Here is an 11489-nt window from a genome sequence, read left to right as displayed (position 1 = left end):
GAGTTTAGGACCCAGATTACTCCCAGATTTAAGAGCATCTTAGTCCGACAAATACGACAATAACGACGGCCGCTTGCATGTTCTGCAAAAAAATGTGCTTTGTTGTGTATCTGACGGACAAACACCAAACCAGTTCCACATCATTGAAGTTGCACCATTTTTACAAACCAATTCTGGTTCATCTATTTCACTCAACAATCGGCCATGTGCGTATGAAAACAAAGGCACTGCGCATGCGCGTTTTACTCCCATTCTATCGCGATATTTCATTTTCCTATCGTTGCCTAACATTATACCGGTATTACCGTGAACGGTATAATATGGCCCAGCCCTAATTAGGAGCAACAATAGAGAAGGCCCTATCCCCTCTGAGCTTTCTCTTGGACCTGGGTACCTCCAGGAGCAGCTTGTCAGCTGACCTGAGAGACCTGGGGGGTGAGTAAGGATGCAGAAGCTCAGAGAGGTAAGTTGGGGCAAGACCATTTAAACATTTAAGCACAAACATGAGAATTTTAAAATGAACTCTAAGATATACAGGCAGCCAATGGAGTGAAGGTGAGGTGAGAGGTCCCCCCGGTATACCTGACCTCAGACCCCAGCTTCAGTACCAGCCAGTCAGAGGTCAGCAGACAGGTGTGCATGCTCTGTGTCTGACTCACCTTGAGGCTGCAGCCGAGCTCGAACTCAGCGAGGATGAATTTGGCGCCTGAATCCAGCTCACAGCTCCACTCTGACCTCACGGTGTCTCTGAAGTCCTACAGAAGGTCCATGAGCTCCTCAGACCTTTGCTGGACCAGCCGGGACTCACCTGAGTCAGCACACCTGAACAGGACACAGCTGTTACCTGCCGAGTCCAGCGGCCAGGACAAATGCAGAGTTCATCCAAAGGTCACCAGCAGTCAGCATCTAAGTCACAAACTCTACTATCCTGGAGAGCCCAACCTTTCCATCTTTTAATAACAGCTGTAAGGTTTACACCAAACACAGGAAGGAGGAGGAGGAGCCTGAGTGTGCTGTGTGCGTGTGAGTCTGTGTGTCAGCCTTACAGGTGCGGTAGCCCTCCATGGCACACAGGGCTCGGAGGCGGAGCTGCTGAGTCCAGCTGAGTTGGGCAGCGGCGGTTGGGCTGACTCTGCTGTCTCCGCCTCCTTCCTCTGACGGTAGAACAGCAGCTTGGTCTGATCCAGATCTATTAGAACCAGCTTCACCAGCCACGCCAGGTGAGGGCGCAGGTGGTGCTGGATCAGGGGGCGGTCCAGGACAAAACCAAACATGTTCACCAGCTGCAACACAGAACCAGATCAGACTGGAGCAGTCCTTTACCGTGGACAGCGGCTCCCCGCAGTCCTCCGGGGCCTGGCTAAGCACAGACACCAGCCGCCAGTCCAGGTCAGACACCTGCAGCTGGAACTGATCCAGGTGGAGCTGAAAGCTCTGAAGGGGAGGAGTCACAGCGATGCAGGAAGCACCTCACGATAGCAGGCCGAACCCAGCTGGTCCTCGGGGTCGGCGGGGTTGCACCTGAGGTTGGACAGGTGCGTCATGTGACCCAGGAAGTCCTGGTAAGCCTCCTGAACCACGTCGGTCCACTTCCTGCCTCTGACCACGCCCAGGACTGTCTCATTCAGCACGTACAGCTGCAGACTGGAGCAGAACACTTCCTGTTAGAAAGGGCAGGCATTAATCAGCAGGAAGTGATGTCACATGTCACAAGTGTTTAGTCTGAATGTCTCTCTGCATCCCAGCATGCACTGCTCTGAAGGACACAGGGCATCGGTATGAGCAGGTGTGATGATGAGTTCAGGTGATTACGGCAGCGCTAACATTATGACTTGCAGGTTTCGGACTCATTGGCTGTTTGTTGTAGGTGGATGTCAGTGCCACGACCTTCTCTGTGCTGGACCCAACGACCAGAGCTGATGTGAGGAGGTCTGGGACATGACCAATAGGGGGCGCACTCGCACAGCGCAATCTTGGAGGAGATCGCGTCAAACCGAATCGTGCGACACGTGACACGAGCAGCGGCGTGAACCTTTGACATGCTTTACTTTTGTCTGATTAGCCACATGAAAATCCAAGATGGTGGCCATTTTTCAGGACTGCTGCTGGATGACGTGAAGGTTCCTTAGTTGGTGCTTCCAAAGAGACCAATCCTGATGCAGGAATCCAGACACTAGCTCCGCCCACTCCACCACCGTGCTGTCACAGTCATGGAGATTATAGTCTGACAGCTTCCTGATAGCAGCCATGACTTCCTGTCAGCAGAGGTTTGTCTGTGCACACACACACCTGTGTGTGACTAGTACTGTAAAGTAAGTAAAGCACTATACAAATACAGGCCATTTACCATTTTACTGGTCACACATCGCTGTCGGGCCGTCACCTGTGTCGAGGTCCAGGCTGATGCTGATGAGCGTGAAGCTCCCGATTGGCTCCAGCTGCCCGTCTACTTTGACCTCCATGTGTGCGTCTGTCTGTTTTGCAACCGGGTGATGATGATGATGGTGGTGGTGGAAGTTCTGACACCTGCCACCAAGGACCGCTCCGTACATCGTAAAGCATAAATTCATTAACAGAGTTTGATCCCATGTGTCCGAGTAAACAAACATGAACGATTACCAATCAAATCAGCCAGGAAGAACATCCACGAGGGAAAATACGACCTCGTTAACATACCACTCCAGCCTTTCAACATCATGAAAAAACATTTGACATCATTTTTCAGAAACATCGGAGCTTAAAAAGATTTTTATCAGACTTACACATTTCATATTTTCACACATTTTCAAAAGCAAGTGGTTCATGAACGCTGAATGACACGGCCGCTAATGAGCTGGCGTGAGGCTGTCCACCCTCCGGCACATAAACAGTCATGTTACCAAATCACAACAGTAAAGGTAATGCATTATAATCTGATTGAAATGATCTGTGACAAACAGAGGGCTTCACTGTTTCAGTAACAGCATGCACCTCCATCAGACAGTTGAGCTGTTTAAGAGAAACACTGACAGAGGCAGTAATCATGGCAGCTCTGAGCTCAAGATCCACGAAGCTGGGGTCTGTCAGACCGGGCAAGACCACAGGTGCAGGGATGGAGACGCCCCCCGGGTGGTAGTTAGCTAAGATCCTGTGGGACTTCCAGATACAGACAGACAAGCTGGTGATGGCTAACCAACCGGACGTAGTGGTGGTGGAGAAGCACAGGAAGACGGCTGTAGTGATACCAACATCAGGAAGAAGGAATATGAGAAGCTGCAGAAGAACCAAGTGCTCAGAGAAGAGCTGGAGGGTGAAGGTAGCAATGGTCCCAGTGTGGTGACTCCTGAGCCAGGTGAGTGGCTCCAGCAGATCGCAGGAACAACATCGGAGATCTCTGTCCAGAAGAGCGCAGTCCTAGGAACAGCTGAGATACTGCAGGACCCTCAGGCTCCCTGGCCTCTGGTAGAGGACACGAGCTTGAAGCCTGCTGGGCGAGAGCGGATCAATACTTTGTTTATACTTTATTATTACTTCAGTCTTTATGTTAATCAATTAATTGATGTTCTTTTTTTAATCTATACCCAAATTATATTCTTGTTTTTTACTTATTCCTTCTGTTATCTATTATGAGTACCTGCGTCCCCCGGGGTGCAGTATCACTTTCTTCCACCGGATGGAGCCAGATCGTCCTTTAGCTCAGGCCTACCAAGAGCTGGCGGTAGTTCACTGAAGTGCGACGAGCCGAATGTGTTCAAACAGAAGTCACATTTACAGCCCTGTGTGCTCGCCGTCGCTCCACGGCAGCAATAACAGCCACACTGAACGACATGAACCGAAATAACACAACATGTTACAAAGATAGTGCGAATATATACCAACAGCTCAACTATAAATATGCAGAATATCACAGAGGTGCATTGTGGGTAATCCCAGTCTGTCTGAATGGGAAAATCAATTCCTCGATTGGACTTTCACACCAACACAAAGGTGACATCACGAAACAACTATTTCCTTTTTTAATTACTCCGACTGTTAAGGATTCTCTGACAGCCGCCGATCGGTCGCTCGTGGCGGGATTTTTAACCAAACGGAAGCGTTAACAACACCAAATGGTTCCTGCCTTTCCATTTGAGCCGCCTCGGTTCTCTTTATCCAGTCGATGGTCTTTGTCGGCACCAGTTTGTTGGTTCTTTCATGAGAGAAGACACGATCTTCTGTTAAACCTATTAAGCTGTTAAAGGTTGGAGTGTCTGTTCCTCAGCTCAGCAGGGACAAAGAGCGCCACCCCCAGGCTGTAAGCAATCTTAATGTGATTGGTTAACTGGGTCAAACTGGGTCTCGGCTCATCTCCGCCCCCTGTGGCCATATGAAGACCACTCTTCCCACTTCACCATGGCAACTGTCTCTTGTCCTCCAGTCAGCCCCGCAGAGAGGGAGAGAGAGCACCTACACCTACTTCACTACAAAGCAGGCAAGGAATTACAAACCCCTCATCATCAGTGGCACGCCAGTGGAGAGAGTGGACAGTTTCCGATACCTGGGTGTCCACATCACTCGGGCCCTATCATGGTCCTGCCACATCAACACCCTGGTTAAGAAAGCCCGTCAGCGTCTCTTCTTCCTCAGAAGACTTAGAGACTTCCATCTGCCACTGAAGGTGCTCAAGAACTTCTACTGCTGCACCATCGAGAGCATCCTGACGGCAAACATCTGCACCTGGTTTGGGAACAGCACCAAGCAGGACAGACGAGATCTGCAAAGGGTGGTGCGCTCGGCAGAACGCATCATTCAATCAGAGCTCCCTGACCTGCTGTCCATCTACACCAAGCGGTGCAAGTCCAAAGCTAGGAAGACTATGATGGACCTCTCCCATCCCAACAATGGACTCTTCTCACTGTTGAGGTCTGGGAAGCGCTTCCGCTCCCTTAAGGCCAAAACAGAGAGAATGAGGAGGAGCTTCTTCCCCCAGGCTATTCGGGCCCTGAACCAGGTGTAGGACTGGACTCTCCCAAACACGTCACTATAAGACTGGACTCTCACACACATCACCACACGCACCACCACACATTTCCTATAATCCTATAATTCCTATAATTTATAATCCTTATCTTTATAATCTCTTCTGCTATTTGCACATTCTTTACTGTAAATTCTTAAGTTAATTTGTAAATTTTTGTAGTAAATTGTAAATATTGTAAAACTTTTCTTCTGTCATTTAATGGTCGGGCATTGTACAGCTACAAGCATTTCACCCCCATGTCACACTGTGTATGGTTGTGTGTGTGTGACAAATAAAATTTGAATTTGAATTTGAATACACCTGGAGGTGCAGCTTTATTTTGGTGGACCCAGTGTGCTCCACCTCCGCGGTGTGCGGTAGGGCTCCGTCAGCACTGGTGTAAGAACAAGATAGAAATGTGTGATTTCAATTGTGAGGGAGAAATTAAAAATACTGAGGTGAAAGAGCAAAAACAGGTTGCAACATGAGCTCCTGCATCTCTGTCCAGTCTGTTCTTTGGTGTGCGAACTCAAGCTTCAATAATCAGTCTTTGCTGCAGCTCGTCTGATAAAATGACTGAGGTGGAGGAAACAGTGGTGCTGCGATGCTTGCTGCATGGACCAGAGACACTGAGATTCCAGGTGAGACGTGCCAGTACCCACGGCACAGTCCCTTTCAACAGCAGGCTGCATGTTTGCTCATTCAGACTTGGGACAGACTGCAAAGGGTCTGCAAATACAGTCCCCATCAGAAGTTCACGACCACCTGAAAAATCACCAAAAGCCATATTTGCATGGTTGGATCTTTGCGAGGTTCCAAAAACAAGGTTCAAAGGTGTTTTGTCTCACTCCCATTTCTTCTTGTTGCAGGTTGAACCTCGACTTGGAACTTTGTTAAGATCCAAACATGCAAAATATGATTTTTGGTGGTCTTAAACTTTTGATCGTACATTCTGGGTGAAGGCGACAGTAAGCAGACCTCCATGTTGGATCGAACAGTGGCCCATGCTGTCTCACCTGAGAAGGGTTAATGAGGCCTTGCTGTGGAGCCACTCGTGCTTCTGTGGACATTCAGTTTGGGGAAAGTGTCCACGCTGTGGATTTTAACGACAGAGGAACGTTAGTCGTAGTCTAAGGAGCTCAGAAAGAAAAGCGTCTGGACTTCTTTAAGTTTCTTAAAGACGTTTCATCCGAGAAACTTCTTCAGTTCTACGAGCGACTGGTAGAGACCCTCCAATCTAAATCATTTCAGGCCAGTTTCAAATCTGCCTTCATGGCCAAAATTCTTTAAAAGATGGTGGCTGCACAGGTTCATGGACACCTCACTGGAAATAACTAACGAACAGTTTCACTCTGGCTCCCGTTCTTCTCACAGGAACAGCTCAGGTAAAAGTCCCCAATGATCTTCTGCTTGCAGCTGACTCTGGACTCATCCCCATGCTCATCCTTGACCTTGCAGCAGCATCTATTGGCATCAATGTCACAGCACTCGCCTGGTTTACCTCTTATCTGAATTGTTATTATTATAAGAGAGAGACCACATCAGAGAGCGCTATGGTTTCATCTGGATCTTGTCAGTGAGGTTGGTGGAGTTGATGCAGTGTTTTCCCCACGGTGGGTGCTGGGATGGTGGGAAGGTGTTTGGAAATGTTGTAAGTGGCTGAGTTTATGCTGCTAACAGAGGCTGTGTCCCGATTCAGGGTCTGCAGCCTTAAAGGCCGCATTTTAAGGCCGATTATGTCACAGCGACGCGATGAAGGCTGTCCCAATTCAAAGCTCGAAATGCGGCCCTCAAACGCGTCCTTCATCTCCCTGCATTTTAAGGACGTGGCGGTGTAGACTTCGTTAATATGTGTGCACGCCATATAAACACTGGCAGGTGTGATGGAAAAACAACTTTAATAAAGAAACAATATTGAACAATGAGTATAATAAAGGAGTGACTGCAAAGTAAAGTGAATCGCCTGGTGGTGAGGTGTGGAGCTTGCCATGTGTGGCAAACCTCAGAAACAAAACTACACAGCAGAAAAACAAACTTGTTTTACTTTGTCGATGTGCAGGGACGAAGCAGCGACAGGCTTTAAAAGGTTTCCGGTGTGGCTTACAGGATTTCCAGTGACTGAATATTTTCACATTTTTGTCATCCATCAATTTTATCACCTATGCAAGTTGTCATGGAAACTGAGGAGCAGCCACTGATCAATGATCTCTGATCAACGATGTTGCTTCAGTGCTGCTGCCCTAACGACAGCTCCAGGCGGCTTCGCGGCGTTCTCTCTGATCAAGTTTCAGCGTCATCGTGACGATCTCACGCCGTCATCGATCGCAGAGCCTCGGTGAACACATCGGTCCTTCCAGCTGATGCAGCATTTACCTGCAGGAGGGGTCTGACACAGTGAGCAGCGAACAGTCATCCATCAGTGCTGACGGTCTCCACTGAACACGAGCACAGTGATGCTTTTCTTCAGTGGCTCCGCCCACACACCGAAGGATGAGTTTCGAGCAGCTTTTGTGGCGATCGGCCGTGAGAGAGGCAGCGCTCCCTCCTCGGGTCCCTCACACTCAGCTGCATTTCAGCACTTTCACCTGTGCAGCCAGTCACCGCCCACTTTCAGACAGGCACCGATACAGGCGTGGTGCTCGGACACCCCGGCTGTGGTTTGGCTTTTGGAGTCTAGTAGAGACGCTTTATTAGAGACCAGTGAAAACTAGCACTCATCCTTTTAATGGTGGCAGCTCTGAGTCACACAGGTAATGTGTCACATGATCTTCTGCCATTTTTAGTAAAGGAATATGATTCAGGCAGCTACCAGGGCCTGGCTGAAACATGTAATGTGACCGGACTGTGGTGGTGTTTGTTAACGTCAGAGACAAAACTGTGGATTTATCTCAGTGGGTGAGGTGCTGTGACGTGGATGAGAGCTTATCTGCGAGTGTGTTTGTGGGTTTCAGATGAAGAGCATCATCAGTGCGTGCCTTTGTCTTCTGGTCTGTGTTCGATGTCTACAGCAGGCGGCCGGCTCGTCTGAAGAGCGTCCAAAACTCTGCAGTCACACCGCTGACTCGCTCAAACAGAGGAGCTCAGTAACTCCTGTCATCAGCCGCTACGCTGGCTGCCGACCGTCTGTGTGGGTGTGAAGTGGTCAGACTCAGCGTCCAGGAGGGCGGTAGGGAAGCAGACATTTCAGGTTTACAGTGGACCCTATCATACGTGAAACTCAACAAAACTTCCACCCAAAGTAACAAAACTCAAAAGGATTTGGTGACACAGCTCACCTCTGCTCTCTCACCTGACTCTGGCAGAGACTGACTGTATACAGGGCCAATTAATCTCCCTTCAATTAGTCCGGCAAGCTGAGGGACCTAAACCTCTACGCAGATGACTGAAAATGGCAAAAACCTCACACATTTACACAAACGGCTCTATTTATGAAAAAAGAGACCTTGACACAAACAAAAGGAAGGATGTCTGTAGTAGAAGAAACCCCTCCTCTTGATGTCACGTCTGACATCAGCCTCTCCTCACACCTGACTCTCATGAATACTGAAAGAAAGAACAAAGTATAAACAAATCTGTAACAACGAAACAGCAGCGACAGACTGCTCACACAAACAAACCCGGGACAGTTACTGTGACGAATCACAGCAAACACAGAGACAGAGGGGTGTGCAAAAGCAAGTGGGCACACCTGGGACGAGTGGAGAGCATCCACAGGGTTTGAACACTTCTGTTTGGACTGCTTCATACCTGAATGAAGGCTGGGACCACTCGCTCACAGGAACGTTTCATTCATGCAATTCATTCTTTTTCATTTTAAGTTTCTAACTTGATGTTCGAGTAATGATCTATCATACGTATCAGCTACAGTAAAGGTTGTACTGCACGTGCAGTCAGCAATGCATTTCACATCGTTCCATAATCGTACATACGTAACCATTTCTGCTAAGCAAGAAGAGACTTCCAGCTCTACGTGCATCATGTCTGCCTGCTGCTTGTGTCTGTTCCACCCTGCTGTGATCCTGGGCTGTGTTATGGGATGTTGTCTGCAGCTGATAAAGCCTGTTTGATGTGTTATAAATCAAGTGTTTTATGATCTTGTGGGACGGACTGTAACGTGATTTAAGGCCTGTGTGTGATTGTTGATGTTCATGCACAGGCTGCTGCACCCGAGGCCTCGCTGTTTCACGCGCTGCTCGGTGTGGGCGTTTCTGTGGTCGATGCCAGCGTGGGCATGCTCCTGCACAGCTCCCTGCTCACAGTTTCTCTTTTTCACAAAGCGCCGTCGTGCCGACAGTTAAAGACGAGGCTTGTTCACATGGGCAGAGGTGGGGCTCTATGCGGCCTCTCACCGACAACACGAAGGCAAAGACAGGACAGGACAGAAATAGGTTGTCAGTGCGAGTCCGCAGCCTCGGGCTGTTGCTGTGAAACGTTCACTTTCTGTCCCACCTGGAGCCTCAGGCCCCTCTTCTGTGGAACCAGCTTCCAGTTTGGATTCAGGAGACAGACACCATCTCTACTTTCAAGATTAGGCTTCAAACTTTCCTTTTTGCTAAAGCATATAGTTAGGGCTGGACCAGGTGACCCTGAATCCTCCCTTAGTTATGCTGCAATAGACGTAGGCTGCCGGGGGATTCCCATGATGCATTGAGTTTTTCCTTTCCAGTCACCTTTCTCACTCACTATGTGTTAACAGACCTCTCTGCATTGAATCATATCTGTTATTAACCTCTGTCTCTCTTCCACTGCATGTCTTTATCCTGTCTTCCTTCTCTCACCCCAACCAATCACAGCAGATGGCCCCGCCCCTCCCTGAGCCTGGTTCTGCCGGAGGTTTCTTCCTGTTAAAAGGGAGTTTTTCCTTCCCACTGTCGCCAAAGTGCTGCTCATAGGGGGTCATATGATTGTTGGGCTTTTCTCTGTATCTATGAAGCGCCTTGAGGCGACTTATGTTGTGATTTGGCGCTATATAAATAAAATTGAATTGAATTGAATTGTTGTGGCACACCTGGAATACAGGTAAACTGTTTCTATCACACAATCAAAGGGCCTCAGGGAGCAGCACTGCATGATGCATGATCAAGTGTAGATTGCAGCTGCAACAGTGTACCTGTGTTCCAGGTGAGCCAGCACTGAGCAGCCTCAGCTGTGATTGGACACCACACAGAGAAAAGTGACCTGCACTGAAAAACAGGGAAATATCAGATATTCAAATATGAAACTGGCTCTTGGACCGCTTTCTTGAGAATTTGGAAATGTCCCAAACAATCTTTCAAAAGCTCTTCCAGAGAACTGAATAACGAGTTTCCAAGGAAGTCATCTGGAAAAAAACTTGGCACGGAGAATCTGCGGGGATATAAAAGCTGACGGCGCCACGCAGCAGCTGTTTGCAGCTCTCGGCAGACTGAAGCGTTCATCGGAGGAGGACGGGACTCCCTGCTGTAAGTCTCCCTTCTGCTTCGTGTTGCTTTGTGTCGGTCGACAGCTTCCAGCCGTGTCCGAGGTTTCTGAGTGATCCTCAGCTCGGACTCTGACTGCTGAGCGACGCTTCAGGAGCGTCCTATCAAATGTTAATCCTGGAAAGGTTCCTTGAAGACTCGAGGCGACGTGATTTGATAGATTTGGTATTTTCTCAGCTTTAAACTGTAGTTGTTTCTTTCCTAACATTTACCTTCATTTCTGGAAACTTTCATCTTCTTCCACTATTTCTGTGACCCAACAAAACTCCAACCAGCAAAAAACTTCCAGCGTCAGAGTCACAAAGCTTCCAGCCGCTGTTATCAGCCGTCAACACCTGATGGGGTACCGCTGTGCCCCGCGGGCGGACAGGCCGGGCGCAGTCGAGAACGACAGCTTCGAGAACAGCACGGGTGTGTCAGCTAAAAGGAACTTGTGAATGCAATAGCTCGATAACATGTAGAGTTTTGAACTCATACCACTGGTGTGTCTGCTGGGAGGCGGCGGGCAGCGGTGCCCACCCCCGGCGTGTTTTCTCCCACCCAGCCTGAGAGGGCTCCTTTGGCCTCTCCAGTAAAGATCATATATCAAGGTGAGAAGCAGATGTCAGGTCACATGTGTGTGCTGCTGGCTTCAAACACGTCGGCAGCTGAAACGTAAGCGAGTCGTCTCGTGGCGCCATCTTGCTGTACCGCGACGGCGGCGTGGAGCTGGTTATGGTAGGGTGACCATTGATTTCCAATAAAGAAAACACTTGGCCCAGTCCTGAAGAGCTTTAATAATACTGCTGGCTTAAAGAAAACTTTAACATATTGAAACCATTCCTTCTCTGTGCGGTTAATGAATGGCGAAATAAAAAGTGTCATATAGTCAGCAAGTGCAAAAAAGAGGACGGTTGGTCACCCTAGTTCATGGGGACATCGCTCAGGTAACATGTGGAAATGCCTCTGAAGGATGCAGCGCCATGATCACGTGATCACATGTGTGCGTTTGACCCTGCGATGAAACAGAGCACAGGGCCCTATTTCAGGAAGCCGGTTTAGAAAACTCAGAG

General features: G+C 48.9%; 1 long non-coding RNA gene across 1 annotated transcript in view; it reads right to left on the bottom strand.

Annotated features, from left to right (window-relative positions):
• LOC102309182 overlaps positions 1-4504 on the bottom strand; it is a 15431-nt gene extending 10927 nt beyond the window's left edge. Inside the window, exons 1-2 of the long non-coding RNA XR_006052944.1 lie at positions 3614-4504; positions 660-3463 (exon numbers count right to left, since the gene is read on the bottom strand). This is a non-coding gene — a long non-coding RNA (uncharacterized LOC102309182). The remainder of the gene's footprint in view (positions 1-659; positions 3464-3613) is intronic.
• Positions 4505-11489: the final 6985 nt, after the last annotated feature.

The sequence above is a fragment of the Haplochromis burtoni genome, unplaced genomic scaffold (assembly GCF_018398535.1).
Source record: "Haplochromis burtoni strain Fernald_Lab_line unplaced genomic scaffold, NCSU_Asbu1 Contig_483, whole genome shotgun sequence".
In the NCBI taxonomy this organism is placed as follows: domain Eukaryota; kingdom Metazoa; phylum Chordata; class Actinopteri; order Cichliformes; family Cichlidae; genus Haplochromis; species Haplochromis burtoni.
The sequence above is the reverse complement of the archived record's forward strand: the minus strand, read 5'-3'. Positions and strand labels throughout refer to the sequence as shown.